Raw genomic sequence first — 17,008 nt, 5'->3', positions numbered from 1 at the left:
TCTGTAAAACAGTTCCACAAAGCTCAAAAAAACCCAAAAAAACCCCAAACCCAATCACCTAACAGATACAGGATCCATAATAATTCTCCAACAATACTGTTCAGTGTTCAGACTTCATGTCACGCCAATAAAGTATAATCATTTTCTAGCAAACATGTGGCAAAAAGTTTGCTCTATTTTATTTTATTTGCCTATAAACACATCAGAACATGCCCCACAATTAAAAACTTTTTTATTACAGCTCTTCATGACATCGATATCTATTTGCGCTGAGTCTCAGCCAATTGTACAAAATACAATAAAATACAAAATGATAGGAAATATAAACATTGATTTGTATTTTCAAGTCTATTACATTTTATTTATACAAATAAGCTGGGAGCATCAGTGTTCACACCCTACAATCTTTCCTAAGGGGAACTATTTTGTGCCATTTTTTTCTCTAATAATTTTAAAAGTTGCATTTGAATTTCGTAAGAATTGTATTCGTCAACTAGACGCTGAGATGAAGGAGAGAAAACAGGGGCAGAGGACAGGGAGGGCAGAAAACCATCAGAACCTAGATAAATGGCTTTTGCTGAAGTCTCTGCTGATTCAGCACCAAACGTGGGCTTCATTGAACAATGACTTCAAGGAAGATGTGAAGACATGACTCTGAAGATAGGATTGTGGCCGTAGAAGCTAGAGCCATATTCCTCATACTCCTTGCTATGACAGATCTGAGAGAACTGTGGAGTTGAGGCCAGCATAAGTCTCCCAGCCACTCGGCATGACACTGCATATGATGTGCTGTCACCTGAACCTCCACGGGCTTAGGCTTTATTCTGCTGCCTTTGAGCTATTTGCTAAATTTTAATCCAGCATCCACCACTCTTTTAAAATCTCTCTGGCAGGGCTGGAAATGTGGCTCAAGCAGTAGTGCACTCGCCTGGCATGTGTGGGGCGCTGGGTTCGATCCTCAGCACCACATAAAATAAAGATGTTGTGTCCACCCCAAACTGAAAAATAAATATTAAAAAATTCTCTCTCTCTCTCTTAAAAAAAAATCTCTCTGGCAGCTCATGTCCAAAATCCCTGGAAACTGTTGAGTCTTCTGAAAGAATGACATTTTTACAGGGTGGACCATGTACATGGGTGGGACAGTTCTGTATTACTTCATTAACAATAGCAGAGATGGGTTCTATGAAGGGTGGGTTGGCAAACTCTGGGTGAAAGAATACTTCAGGTCCCAGGAACATCTGGTAACCTGTTGAGAGCCAATGACGCCTGGCATTTGCCAGAGGGAATGTTTGAAAGGTGATGCCAGCGAACCATTGAGATGATGATTTGAGTTAAGCTATATATAATTGCTGTGATGCTGGATTGATTGTATTGTATATTTGACCTTTACTGTTGGGCAATGGGGTGGCTCTTGCTGCCTCGGCGCCCCGCTACTTTGGAGTTCTCCTGGGGATTCCCGGAGAGTTCCCATTGGTTGGGGAAGTGCCAGAAGAGCGATTTCTGGTGTGGGGATTTTCTGGAAGGGCCGCGTGGGTGGCGTTGGTGGGAAAAGTGCCCATGCAGTGCCGGTGAGAGTTGAAATAAAGTAGTTGCTGTTTGAACCTACAAGGCTTTGTGGCAGCTCGGTTATTCGTGCCCAGCCAGACTGCGGCAGTAACCAACATCTATAATGAACTTCTGGCTGATCGCATGGATACCTCTGTACTGCTTGATCCTCTTCTAGGGATCCACATCCTACTTAGTACATTCCTTGACTATATCAGGGCAAATATAATATTAGTTCTCTTTAATGGCTTTTGTCGTCTCCCGTGACTGCTCAGGAAGTATTATTCCCACCTCTTGCTTCCTCAGCAGCTATTGAATGAAATTCTTAAAATCTCTACCTGCCCTTGGGATGTGTTTGATGCAGCTTACAATGACATATCCTCTGTCACTGGGATAACATGGGTAAATCCATCTCTGCTGTCGATGGCTAACCCTGTTAGTTTACCAATCTGTGAAGATGTCCAAGAGGCTACTAAAGCCAGCACTACCTGAACTGCGATGTAGAGTCCTGGTACCTTCAATAATTCAAAAATAATTTCTGTGAGATGCTTTCTATGTTCTGGTGTATTCACTGGAGATTCTGTCATTAAAAAAATAATGGTCCTCATATTCAGCTATAAGATACTTAAAAACCACTTGTTTCATGAACTTTTCCATAACATCCCAATCTTCAATGATTCCATTGTCATGTTGGTCACTTTGTAATATAGGTAGGCTCTTTGATGGCCTCATCCCTTTTGAACAACTGAAAGTCATCAACACTACTCAACACTCTCCTTTGGGCTTGGCCAACTACCTCTGCTGACTCTCTGATGGTGCCAAAGTCCACCATGCAGGGAGGCAGGGAGCCCACCATGCTGGGGGCACTTGGGCAGCTATCTGCTGAGAATGCCTCTCTGTAGACCACTCACCCCCTACTGGAGTCTGAGAACCACTGTAGCTTGCTCTCTGCGTTGTGTCTCCCCACCTGGAAATGAATTGAACAGAGGAGATGAAAGACTTTTATAGTGAATATCATAAGGCATTGTTAAAGGAAATTTTAGAAGACCTAATCAAATGGAAACATTCAGTGTCCACCGACTGGAAGACATGATATGAAAATGTCAATACCCTACAAAGCAATCTGTAGATTCAGTGCAATCTTTATCAAAATTCTAATGACTTTTTTTTTCATAAATGGGAAAGTCATTCCTTGAATTCATGTAGAATTATAAGAGATCACAAGCAGCCAAAACAATATTGTAAATGAAAAGCAAAAATTAAAAAAAAAAAAAAACAATTGAGAGAACTCACTTCCTGATTTCAAAACGTACTTCAAAGCTATAGTCATCAAAAATAATTCTTGCTTTATCTGGACATTCACGTAATGTGGAAGGACCTAGTGTCTGACCCATCTTTTACCATCTCAGAAAGGATCCTCACCCACGCCATCTGCTGATTTGTTGGATGGTGACTTTGGTCCCTGGGTTGGGAGAATGGCCACAAGATCCCCCTTTGCTGAGCTCTTTTTGCTTACCCTTCCATGCTCAGCATTTGCTTCTTTAAGACCCTCTGAGTGAGGTGCATTCTTACCCCAAACAGTGTACCTCTGCATCTTTCCTCTAATGTTGATTCCAGGTCAACAGTGGGGCATTTCTCTAGGATAATATAATTCAAAGGCTCAAAAAAAAAATGACCCATATTTCACATCTCAAGAAGCAGAAGTGAGGGTCCAGTTCCACCCCTTCATCAAGGAAAGGACATATGGGTAGATTGATGTATCATCAGCCTGAAAACCAGGGGTTCCAAAAGGGTTACAGGAGTGCCAGATATGCCATTATTTCTCCCTAATCTACATGGCAAAAAATTGATGTTACTTCAAAGGGCAGAAAAATAATTTATTTGAGACTAAAATATACACAAGTAAAACACCATGAATATATCTGTATCCATCTGTATACATAGGAAAACACCAAAAGACCAACAGTGAGGTAGATCACAGGAACTTTTTCCCTTTGTGTTTTTCTGAATTTTCTGTTTTGTCAGAATTGAGATCTATTGTAGTAAAAGGAAAGCTATGTTACAAAGATGTCAAGGAGTGACTTTTCTCTGGACAGCCCTCCTTGTTGGCAGGGTGTATGCCATGGGTCTGCTGATGAATTTTAAATTGAATCCATAAAGCATTGAAAAGGATAGGCTTTTTGTAAAAAAGGGGTCATTAGAATTTTGGTAGGGATGGCATTGAATTTACAGGTTGCTTTGTCCTGTATTGCCATCTTAACATTATGTGTTCCAATCCATGAACATAGGATATCTTTCCACTTAATTAGATCTAAAATTTCTTTCAAAAATATCTTATAATTTTTTTATTTGATACAAGCCATTGAACCCAGGGGTGCTTAACTACTGAGCCACATCAACATTATTTTTATTGTTTATTTTGCTCAAGGCCTTACTAAGTTGTTAAGGCTGGCCTTGAACTTGCAATCCTCCTGCCTCAGCCTTTGAAGCTGCTGGGATTATAGGTGTGCACCTCTGCACCTGGCTCTAATTTTCAATAAAAAAGTATTTCATCTCCTTTGTTAAATTTATTCCTAGATATTGCATTCTTGGATGCTATTGTAAATGGGGTTGTTTTCTTAATTTCTTTTTGTATTGTTTAATGTTGGTCTAAAAAATCATGGGTCCAAAACAAGGAGAGGTCTCACCAAAGGAGACCAGAACACTAGAGAACCCTTCTAGCACTTTCCCTACTGCCCCCCAAAGTGTCCAAGGTGCATGAGGAGGTAGGACTGGGCAAGTCACACAGAAGAGGGAGCAGCCTTCACAGCCCTGGGAAGCTGAGCTCTGCTTTTCTGGACAGAGTCAGGTCTTTGGCAGGGTCCATGACATAGCAGTGGGTGGGAGTGGGTTCCCTCTCCCTGGTTCTCCTTTCCCATCGTTATTATGATGAGGCCATCATCGTTCTGGGTTTTACCACCTGCAAACTCTCTATCACAGACTAGCCTTCTCATGGAGCTACTCAGAGCTTGCTTTCACATTCTTAACCCTCTGTTTACTCCATTCTTCAAGCAGCCACCCATGCCCACCCATTTTGTTCTTCCTAGGATGCCTCTCTCACCAGTCTGCTGCTCTTGCTCCCTGCCTGTGGGTCCCATGAGGTGAGGAGCTCACTGTCCTGCTGTCTGCTGAATCTTAGAGCTGCTACTAGGAGCTCCACAAGGCTGGAGGAGCACAGGTGATATCATGATTTTGATAAGAGATGTCCCCAAAGTTCAAGTACAAGACAATGCAAGGAGGCTCAGAGGTGAAGTGATGAAAAGACGACAAGAGTTGTGATCCAATCAATGGATTGATTCACCGATGTGGCTTAGCTGGAGAGTAACTGAAGGCAGGTAGGTTGTGGCTGGAGAAGAGAGGTCACGGAGGGCGTGCCACTGGGGCTTCTATCTTGTCCTCGGTGAGTGGAGCTCTCTCTGCTTCCTTGTTTCCATGTCCTGAGCTGTTTTCTCTTGACATGCCCTTCAGCCTCGATGTTCCGACGGACCTCAGGCCCAGAGCAATGGAATCAGCCATCTACGGACTGAGGCCTCTGAAACTGTGAGTGCCAATAAATCTTTTCCTCCTCTAAAACTGCTCTTGTCAGGTCTTTTGGTCACAGGGATGAGAAAGCTGACGGAATCAGGTGCAAAGTGGACAACATACATGATAGTCCTTGGGGGAGGACCCTGTTGGCCTCATCTGTGACATGGTGCTAAGAAGGCTTATGTCACCCTCCATCTATAGGACCCCAGGCACACAACTGATCAGCTTCCTAGGCCTCCGTGGACTGGCTTCTGTCTCCTTGGACCACTCCAGCACCCTGCTAAGCTCCTCACCTTCACACAAGGTTTCCTGTCTGGAGTGTTCTCTGGCCATGCTCACCTGTTCTCTTGTGCAGGCTTTAGATCAGGCCAAAATGTCTCCTGTCTAGGGACATCTTGCCATCTGCCTGGCCAGGTGGCCTCACTCAGGCCTACCCAGCCCTGAGGACTCACCTGCCTGGAGACGTCCCAAGACGAACTGTTGACCCCCAAATGGCCAGAAGACCCCCTGAGAGCAAACGGCACCTTCCCTGAGGGAGGCCTGCCTTGGAGGCGGGGAGGACTGAGGAGAAACCCCTTTCCCCATACCCTCCTTTCCCTTTCCGGCTTCCATTTTGTCTGTTCGCCTCCCTTATTTGCACAGGGCCAATCTAGCTCATGAAAAACAAGCTGTCATCGTAAGGGTTTTTTTTTTTTTTTTTTTTTTTTTTTTAATACTCCATTCCCCCTACAGCTGCTGTGTTTCCAGATGTTCATTACTGCTGTATTAGCAGAGGTTGTTAATGACACTCAGGCCGACAGAATACAAATTGATTCTCAAAAGTCATGCTGATTGCGGAGGCATGTTTCTTGCACCGGCTAAGCAAAAATGGAAGACAAAACAACACCCCCTTCTCCCACCACACACACCAACCACGGCATGTGTCACATATGGTCTTTGATCTGGGGGGCTTGGGCCATATGTGAGCCAAATACCAAAGGCATTACACTAACTGGAGAAGGTGTGTAGGGATGAGCTTCCGGGGAAAGCCTTAATTGTGCTGGACCCCAAGAGAGACCATAACTGGAAGCAACGTGACCCTGAGATGTTTTTTTTTTTTTTTTGGGTTGCTGATGTCTGATGTGGGCAGAGGGGCTTTGTAGAATATGGAAAGACCCCAGAGTCAAATTTTCCTGCTGTAAATCCCAGTGTTACCTCTGGTGTGTGATTTGGGGGAAGTCATAAACATCCCGAACACCTTCCTCTGCCAAAGGCAGACAAAGGTATGTGCCACTCTCCTCTCCTACCCGCTACCTGGTTATGATCTTTAAACAGGACAGTGCTTGCAGAACTCCAACGGCCCCCTACCTACTGTCTCCAGTTGATAGAAATGGGAGGAATGGTTCCGTGTGTGAGCTACTAGATTTGCCACCAGCTCCACTGTAGGAAGGGCAGAAGCCCAGGAACTGTCCAAGAATTTGGAGCTGGTGCTCTCTCCAGACACTGAGGGACAGAGATGGAGAATCCCATGAAGCCAGAGGCATTGTTGTTTCTGTTGCTGTCACAAAGCAATGCAGCTCCATGGATGCTGGTCCACTGCTCTGGTGAGGGCCTTGTTCTAGGTCCCCACCCAGACTACAACGCACCCTCCCCCTGGAATGCAGGGTTGTGATTGTTTTCCTTTTCCTCCAAGAGGCTCTGAGCTACTTCTGTCAAAATTGTCCAGCAGAGAAAGCAAAAGTTCCTCCAACAGTCTTTTCTGGGTGCAGAGGTAGTTCCCTGAGGTTGTAACTGGACAAAGGCTAGTCCTGTGATTACTTCAGAAAAAACAAAACGGAATGCCAGGCGGTAAATCTCTTTACTCCTAGGTACTGGAAGTGCTCTTGACTTTGAAAATCCAGCTCCTCAACACCGCCTCCCAGGTTCATGTGAATGGTACATCATCGGTTGGCTAATATGAGCAAGTCAGCAAGTCATCTTGACTCTGAGTCCAAGATATTTATCTATTGCTTGCCTGCTACCCCTTACTCCTGGGTGACTCCTTCCTTCTCTGAACTTGCTGGGGTAGCAGGTTCAGGAGACGACGTCTGGGAAAGATGGATAGATACATTCCCTACTGCTCAGAGTTCCCCCCAGGAAGCTGAGATGGAAAGGCCTAGAAGCTGAGCATGTGGAGTTAGCTGCATGGTGCAGTGCCTGGAGCACACATTATGTGAGTCCTGAGACACAGAGCTTTCTGTATCTGTCCTGGGCTGGAGAGACTCAGGTTAGCAGGGGCAGAACCCTAGCATCCTTCCTGGATGTTCTTGTGAAGAAGGGAGAGTGGTCCATAGCCTGAGTCCCAGACTGGGGGAGTGGACACCCTTAGCTGTCATTATTGTTCGATCTTTTGCTCCTTGACTACCCTCCACTGCCCCAGGGTGGAAACCAAGGCCAAGGAGCCTCATTGCTTTGTGACACCAACATTTCCTTTCTCATAAGGCTCTGACAACAGAACTTTGTTAAACTTTAAGAGAACCATTAGGAGAAGGGATTTTAAATAAGGTGATTTTTCTGCATCATTGATCAGAGAAACACCTAGAGGGACCAGGTGGTAAAAATGGTTCCATTTTCACTTGGAAGAAGGGTCTGGGTCCTGTTCAGGATTTATGAGATTGCTCCCCCCACCACCACCCTGATCCAGCTGGCAGAAGAAAAGTAGGAACCCCAGAATTTCCCTTGTGTTATATGTGGCCACATCTTATGGGGTGCTTCACTCACTGATTCATTGATCCATTCATTCTTTGCCAGAAGTCCAGTGCTGTGGCAGGTGTTGTGGGGATGGAGTCTCAAGTTCTGAGACAGGAGGAACCCTCACCTGAACCCCATTCACCGTGGTAGGTGTAGAGGAAGCTACAGCATCCAAGGAGTGAGAGGTGGGACCTGAAACGTGGAACTCACCGGTTGGGCCTGCATGAGCAAAAGCCCAGGACAGTAATGGCCATATTGTGCATGAAAGCCAGACACGAGGTCAGCTTGTTTGGAGCAAACAGTTTGCAAAGAGGAGGATGTTTGTGAGAGAGGAGAAGAGAGCAAGGGAAGGGATTCTCTTCCTTGTAACGATGTCTACCCACTTTTATCTGTGAACACGTCAAGTCTCAATGTCACCTTCCTAGGAAATTTCTCCCTGTCCTCCAGTCCTAGACTAAGCAGGCACCACGATTACATGGTCTTTTAGCACTGCATGCTTTTTTTTAAAAAAAAAAAAACCCACAATTTATATTAAATATTTCCTGTGTGATGATTCATTTGTCATCTGTGATTCATGTGCACTTTGTGCAAAGTCCTGCACACAAACAATGCTTAATGAGCGTTAGTGCTGGCCTCCCGGTGGGGAAGCGGTTCTGACTGGGCATGTGAGCAGGTGCTGTGGGTAGGGCAGGAATCCTGAATTTTACTTCCAGTGTGGTTACTAACATGCTTGGTGAGCTGGTAAGGTCATTCCTCCGCTCGCAGTTTTCTCTGAGAAACAGCAAAAGTTATTACAGGAAATTCTTAGTTTCCTTCCATCTCTGAACTTGCGTGCATCACAGTGGAGTGACATTTGTAGGAGTCCACAGGGCCTCCTCAGTCTAGGCTGGGCTCCCCCTCCTTCATTCCTTCCTCTCTTCTGCTTCCCTCCTTCTAAACTTGCAGGATGTGGGGGTGTTCTTGAGCACTCCTCCACAAGACACCCCGAGGTTTCTGGGAAGATCTGTCAACCTCTGCCCACCTGGGCTGAATTTCAGTTAAGCTGACCTCTAGACTGCAGATTGGTTTCTGTCCTGCAGGGCCTTTGGGCCTCCTGTTTCTCATTCTGAGGGAGGCGGATGTCTATCTGTGGAGGGATGCAGCTGAGAGGACCAGTGGATGCTCTATCACATGATCCCATTTTCTGCAGATGGTGCTCCTGGGTCTGCTGGCTGTTGCGGGAGATTAATGATGTGGTGCTGGAGGGTGGAAGGAGATGTCTTTTTTGATCATGCACCATGGCTATGACAGATGACTGGGTTTCCTGAGAACAGAGCTGGGGATTTCCATTGACATTTGTGTTAGAGAGAGCCCAAACCAGATTTTGCAGGTTGTTTTATATTTGTCTTGGTGGAATGTACAGCCTCGTTGCTGATGACAGCACTATCTTTTATTTGTTGCTGTTATCTTGGCCAAAGAGATGGCCAAAGGGGTGCTGGGCATCCCTTATCATTGCACTGGCCACACCCAGCCAAGGATAGGTGGATACTTGTGTGCTGGCACCCAGGCAGAAGGGGCTGACCAGGGGAGCCAGCAATCTTACCTCTGGGTCTTATAGTCCTAAAACAGCCCAAGGAAAAGTGGCTTTGGTTCTTGTGCACAAAGGCTGGCTGTGCACAGGGCAGCCAGGATGGACACTTAAAGGTGTCTGGTGCTGGTCTGGGTGCAGAGAAAGCCTTTGGACGGGCCATTCCTGTGTCACCTGGGTGCCTTCAGGGAACAACTCTCATACCCCATCTCCAAGTCTCTAGTGAGGGACACCATCAAGGATGTGGGATCCAGGTCAAGTCCTGCTCACCTGGCCCCTTCTCCAGCCTGGGCCCAGAGCCAGCCTGTTCTGTAGCAGATCCCTGCCTCTCAAGGGGACGGAGCTCAAGGACCGAGCTCTAAAGGATGTCAGCTCCAGGGCCTCTCTTGTCCACACTGCCACACTCCTGTCCTCAAGGGTCCCCACTTCCCCGGGGAGGAGAGGCACCAGGGCCCAGCAGGGGAAAAGGCACACACCTTCACAGGTGCCTCTCTTGGGCAGGACAGGAAGTATACATTATTGCAGTGTGTGAGTCACTACGTCAGAACGGAGGCAAGGTGGGTCACCAGGGGACCAACTGCCTTGTCACATGGTGCAGGCTTTACTCTGAGTTCTGTGGCAACTCTGAAAGATGGTGACATTCCTTAAGATGTTTGTGATTCAGACAAAGAGGGTGCTTAGATGTTCTTGTCCCAGAGTCCTCCCCAGGGTCTGGACTTGGTGGCCCTCTGAGGCCCTTCCTTCTAGGTCTGTGACGACTCCATCACCCCATATGGCCTGAGAAGCTAAGGGGTCCTGTCCAACCTTTCCCCTGGACTCAGCCCCATGGGGGTCCTGCTGTCCTTTGGGTTGTGCAGAGGGTCTCCTGGCTACATGTGGCAGAACCAAGTCCTGGAGAGACACAGAGAAGGCCCTTTCTAAACTGTTCTGTGGATATGTGTGGTCACCTCAGAGTCTTTTCCCGCTGAGCTTCCTCTAGCATCCTGATGAGCACTGAGCCGTGGTCCCTTTGTCTGTCTCCCCACCTGACCCTCTGTGGTTCACCCAGCCCCTTGCAGGGACCTGGACTTGCAGAAGATGCTGACCACTTCACAGATGGTCTGGGAGTGAGTTGGTAGGACAGGGCCTCCACTCAGCTATGTGGGCAGACAGACATGCTGCCTGGGCAAGCAGTGGAAGGGGATTGAGAGTGTGCTGCCAAGTCATGGACCCTAGGACATTCTCCTGAGACCTTCTAGGGACCAGTAGCCTGTCCCGTAGCAGTGTCCTCCTGTAGAGGAGACTGGACCAACTCCCTCAAGACAAGTGCTGCAAGGCCCAGCCAGGAATGTGGCCTGGGCTCCTCTGGCTGGCATCCTCTGTGTGACCTGCCCTGGCCAACTGGACTTCAAGCTGTCCCCACTTCTATCTCTGAAAGCCCAGGGTATCTTGCCCACCACCCTGCCTGTCTGCCTTCCAGCCCAGTCTCCTATGCCAGGCTCTGCTTCTGCTTCACAGGTTCCCCACAGGCCATTGGAAGGAGTATCATGGCTTCCTCCAGCCACAAGGGCCTTGTCAGGAGTGGAGGAGGGAGTGGAGACCTGTCAGAACACTGGTCCCTTCTTCCCACCTTGGAGTTTATGCTACATCTTTTTCTGAATGCTCCCAGTGGGTCCAGGACGGTGGCAGCCATGAGAGTGGACTTTGGAGTTTGGTCCAAATTCGATTCTGAACTTCCACTTAGTATTTATTGATCTTAGGCACGTGGCTTAACCTTCTTATGCATTCTTTCTTTCTTTTAAGTCTGTAAAATGGGAATTATTAGTGGTATGTGACTGGCAGGGTTATCTGAGCATCATATGAGGTCAGGACTATGGCACAAGTCCACAGATATCAGCCGCTGTCACAGGCCTACCCCTGCCATGGCCCTTCTTTTCTTTGGGAGGCTGGAATCAGGGAAATGATCAACTGACCATTAAATGGGATCCTGAGAGAAGCTGAAACCTCTTTCTCTGGGTTTTGTCCCAGAGCCCCAATTCCACCACTAAAATAATGTACTCTGGTTAGAAGAGTGGTGTGCAAATTCTTTCTGAAACTATTCTTCCAAATCATTCCCTGAACTCCCACAAAGATGCTGCAGGAACACCTCTGGGAGACAAGAGGAAGGATGGTAGGTGGGCTCTGTGCCCTTCCTCCCCTCTAATGAAGGGCCATTTAAAAAAAAAACAACACTTATTTATTTTATTTAGTTGTAGTTGTTCGCAATACCTTTATTTTATTTATTTATTTTTATGGTGCTGAGGACCAAACCCATGGCCTCGCACTTGCTAGGCAAGTGCTCTGCCGCTGAGCCATAGCTCCAGCCCATAAAGAGCCATTTTGCTTCTACAAACTTTTGATATTGGGTTATATGTATATCTGGTCCCCACAGAGCTCCCTTCTTTTTTAGCAGACCCTCCCCAGTGCCTCCTTTCTTCAGACTTTGACAAAGGCTGCCTGCTTTATTCTCCCGTGGATTTGCCTCTATGGGCACTTCCATTAATATGTAATCTTTGGGTCTGACTTTTTTTCACTTAGCATAATGCTTTTAGCCTCATCCCTGTTAGGTGATATACCCATAGTTCATTCTCTTCTGATGGTTGAATAATATTCCATTGTATGACTATACCATATATTTTTTTTACCCATTCATTACCTGATGGACATTTGAGTGGTTTCTACCTTTAAGCTTTTGTGAAGAGTGCTGCTATGAGTATTCTTTCCTCCCTTCTTTCTTCCTTCTTTTCCCTCCCCCTCCCTTCCTCCCTCCCTCCCTTCCTTCTCTCCCTCCCTCCTTCCTTCCTTCTTTCTTTCCCTCCCTCCCTCCCCTTCCCTCCTTCTCTCCCTCCCTCCCTCCCCCTTCCCTCCTTCTCTCCCTCCCTCCCTCCCCTTCCCTCCTTCTCTCCCTCCCTCCCCTTCTCTCCTTCTTTCCCTCCCTCCCTCCCCATTCCCTCCCTCCCTCCCTCCCTCCCTTCCTCCCTTCCTTCCTTCCTTCATCTTTTGCTGGGATTGAACCTAAGGATACTCTACCACTGAGCTACATCCCCAACCCCTTTATTTTTTTGAGACATGTTCTTGCTAAGTTGCCCAGACTGCCTTTGAGCTTGGAATTCTGCTGCCTCAGTCTCTCAATTAACTACCATTGCTGGGCTAAAAGTTCTTTTAGAACATGTGATACACTGTTAAAGTTCAAATATGAACATTTCCATAATATGTATTTTTAAAAGTTTGCACACACCTGTACTGAAATGACACTGTCTTTGTCATTATAATCATCATTTTAAAAATGAAATAACCAGGCAGGCAATATTCTAAATTCTGGTGTTATAAAGAGGTATGAAATTATGACTTCTGCCATAAAAAAGAATAATTAGCAGGTCTCATAAAAGTTGCTTCATTCATAATCTGTGTTCATCAAAACCTGTAGGGGCTGCAGATGAGGAAACTGAGGTTGAGCTTCTAGGAAGTAGGACTTCTGCATGTCCCTACACCCAACCTCTTCCTAATGAAGCCATACAACCTCACTACCAATCACACACATGCACACACACACCACCCATGTGCACACGTACACACACTACACACGTGCACACATGCACACACACATTCCTCCTGTTTGTCCTTGAATCCTGCCACTAGGAGCAGAGATAATGCAGGTGGGCTCTGAGACTATGGCCTTGATGTGTCCCCATCCCTAAACTGAAGGCTCTCTCTGGTTTGTTCTGATATTTATTGTCATGGGCGAGATATTTAGGCAGAGAAAGCAAGGTGTAATTTGTGTGCAGTGCCCATACTTGTCATTTAGAGACATGAGCCTTCCTGGTGTGGTGCTGAATGGGGTGGCTCTGGGATCCCGGCATCTCCTGGGACTGGACTCTTCTCCTGATCAGGTCTGGGTGCTGCTGCCCGTCAGTCCTGGGCCTCTGTGCCTTGGAGGTTTTTGCTTATCAGTCTGCTGCGGGCAGCAAAGGGGCTGAGCCAGTGGTCAGGAGAGCTCTGAGCTCTGGGCTCAGCCGCTGTGACCTGCGGTGATCATTCACAGCCACTCAGCGTCCTCCTCTGGTGGTGGGAGGATCGGGTGAGGGGTGTCCCAGGGCTTGGAGCACAGAGGGGCCTGTGGCCCTGGGCAGGATTCTTTGGGAGAAGTCATGGAGACTGTGGCTGATGACTGACTCAAGGGAAAGGGACACTGAAGGAAGCCTCTGAAGCAGACACCAGAACAGAGGGATGGCAGGGGCTGGTGCTGGAGGCCAGACAGAGGCTGGAACTAGATCCCCAGGACGGCGTGACCCTGGGGCCTGGCAGGATGTGGACCTGTGCTGAACGGTGGTCCCGGGGAGGGAGGGCATTTGAGACCCCTCTGTTGGCTGAGGGAGGTCAGGCTTATCGATGACTTCTATTTCAACTCTCATATTATTTTTATAATGAGAAAAAAATCTTTAAAAACATTGAGAAGTACCAGGGCCCTCTGTATCCTGAGGCAATGCTACCCAGGCCCATGGAGCATGGATGAGAGTCAAAATTCTGCCTTTGGCCAAGTGCTTTGCTATTTCACGGGAAGGCCAACGGAGCCATATTAAAACAAACAAAAGAACGAACAAGCAAATAAACCAAATGGCCCCACATCACCCCACCCAGACCGTAGGATTCTACTGGAGAACAGAGTCAAGTCAGGTGGATTTATCAAGGTCCCTCCTGGAAAAGAAACTGCAGGAATGTGCCTGAATGTAGATGAAGTCCACCCTTCTCCAGCGCCGTGGGAAGCTTATCCAGTTTGACACTGGAATAAGACAAACCGTGTTAGAACCTTGTCTCCGCCCTTCACCTTGCACATCATTTAATCCAAGGTCGATGACGACAGCTTCTTGGCTGGGCTACTGTGGGGACAATGACCAACATATGTGACATGCCTTGCCTGGTGTCTGGCACACAGTAGGGTTCAACCATGATGTACCTTCTTCCTATGAACACCTGGGGCACGCAGACCCCAAGACAAAGAACTCATCATGACCTCCCTGGTTTCTTCTTGGGTTCACAGCTGCTGCAGGGAGGCACCTGAATGCTGCTGGTCCTGAAGGTCACAAGGTCTGCTCATCCCTGATAAGAGGCCAAGGGAGGGAGTCAGAGCAAGAGAGAGGGAAGGGGAGGGAAGAGACACATGGGCATGAAAAAGAAAAAATGGCAATTGTGTAGTTATAACAGAAGGTATAAGTGAGTGTTTTTCTCTCTTAACTGATTTGAAAACCAATTCTATAAGATAACATATTTGTGACACATACCAGGGGATGTGACATACTGAACGTGTTATTGCCAATAACAGCACAAAGGAAGTGGACGTTGGGAGGGAAGCTGTGTTGGGCAAGGGAATGACTGCAGATAGCAAAGGGATGGTTATGACAATGTGATATTGTGTCAGGACATTAATAGACGTGGTATGTAGAACAGTGATATCACAGACAAGGAAGAAAGAGAATGGATTAGAGAGAAATAACTCTTTTCTATGTATTACTGGAATTAAGCTAGTCTAAATCCAAAGCTGATTCTGATAAGATCAGCCCTGAAGTAAAGACTAAAAAACAGAGCTCAAACGTATAATGGGAAATTAGCAAAGATATTAAAATACAACCTTAGAAAATATTCTCTTAATAAAAACAAAGCACTCAAGAAATGGAAAGAGACAGAAAACAAAAAATAAAATGGCAGATGTCAGTTCTACTATGTGAATGGATTAAATGATCCAATTAGAAGGCAGAGATATACTGGGTTAAAAAAGCCTGATCCAACCATATTATACACAAGTGACACGTTTTAGATTCAAAGGCACAAATAGATTGAGAGGAATAGGCTAAAAAAAAAAATCATGCAAATAGCAACCACAAGAAAGCTACAGTGGTCATATAAATATCAGACAAAATAGTTTTAAGTAAAAAAAAATGTTACCAGAGACAAAGAAGGACATTTTTCTGAAATCGAGAGGATTTCACAATTATAAACATATACGCACCTAGCAACAGAGTACCAAGATATCTGAAGTGTAAACTGAGAAATATGAAGAGAGAAATAGGCAACTCAACAATAATAGTCAGGAACCCAAATAAATCATTTTCATTAATTTATTCAACTGGATATAAGATCACAACAACAACATCAACAACAACAACCAAACAGACCTAACAGACATTGACAATGTGCTTGTGAAACAAGAAAAATATACATCATTCTCATGTGTATGTGGTACATTGCCCAGGAGAGACCACAGGTCATAAAATGAACCCAATGAGTTTGAAAAGATAGAAATAGTATAAAGTACAGTCTGATCACCATGTAATTAAATCAGAAATCAATCGCAGGAAGAATATTTAAGAAACTCACAAATATGTGGAAATTAAAACAACACATTTTTCTAAATAATGAGTAGATTAAAGAAGAAATCAGAAGTGAAATCATAAATACTTTGAGATGAATGAGAAGGAAGATGCAACATACCAAAACCTATGAGATGCAGCGAAACTGTGATTAAAGTGGAAGTACCAGTGTTCAGACAGAGTGGAGATCTCAAGTCAATAACCTCACCTTACACCTTAAGACGCTTAAAAATGAAGAGCAATCCAAGTCAGAAGCAAGCAGAAGGAAGAAAATGTAGGATTAATTAATTCAACAGATTAATTAATAGAAAGGAGGAAAAACAACAGAAAAAAAATCAGTAAAACCCACAGCTGGTTATTTGAAAAGATCAACAAAATTGACAAACCATTAACTACACTAACCAAAGAAGAGAGAAGACATTTGCTAAAATCAGACATTAAAGAGGGGATATAACCACTAACATTACAAAAATACAAAGGATTATGAAGAAATACTATGCATGGCTGTAAGCCAAAAAATTAGGTAACTAAGATGAACTGTATGTACACTTTTCTAGAGAGACAGTTTTCTAAAACTGCCCCAAGAGGAAATAAAAACAGACCTATAACAAACAAAGGGTTTAATTAGTAATAAAGGATAACTCACAAAAAAGCCAGGATAAACATTGACTGATGAATGGATTAACAAATTGGGTTATAGCTGTACAAACGAGAAGTATTTGGCCATGATCAGGAATTAAGTACTGACAGGTAGGTGAACCTTGAAACTATGTTAAGTGAAAGAAGCCAGTCTTTCATGTCAATCATAAGATTCCATATAATGTGGAAATCCCGAATAGAGAAATCTATCCCCAAAATAGATCAGTGGCTGCTCAAGGCTGGGAGAGGAGGGTGAAGGAATTAAGTGATGAGCCTGCTGGGTCTTTTTATTTTGGCGGTGGGGGGGTGATGACAATATTCTAAGGTTGACTGGGCTGATGGATGGATGTACCTGTGAATTTATTAAAAACCACTGCTCTGGACACTTCCCGTGGGTGAAATGTTATGTATATGAATTATTTCTCAACGAAACCATTCAAAACAAACAAAAATTAATAAAATTTATTTAAAAAAAACAGAAAGAGAGGAAATAGAGAAACAAGAAGAAAGGGAACAAAGCCTTTGCTGTTTGATGTCAGTAAATGAAAGATTAGCTTTAATTGGGGAGAGACAGAGTTAAACGCATGAAGGTCTTAGCAAT

At 45.4% G+C, this 17,008-nt stretch overlaps 1 pseudogene; it reads right to left on the bottom strand.

Moving 5' to 3' along the window:
* Positions 1-629: 629 nt before the first annotated feature.
* LOC143407574 (actin-related protein 3B-like) lies at positions 630-2,202 on the bottom strand (annotated as a pseudogene).
* Between the last annotated feature and the right edge of the window lie 14,806 nt (positions 2,203-17,008).

Source organism: Callospermophilus lateralis, chromosome 9 (genome assembly GCF_048772815.1).
Source record: "Callospermophilus lateralis isolate mCalLat2 chromosome 9, mCalLat2.hap1, whole genome shotgun sequence".
NCBI lineage: Eukaryota > Metazoa > Chordata > Mammalia > Rodentia > Sciuridae > Callospermophilus > Callospermophilus lateralis.
The sequence above is the reverse complement of the archived record's forward strand: the minus strand, read 5'-3'. Positions and strand labels throughout refer to the sequence as shown.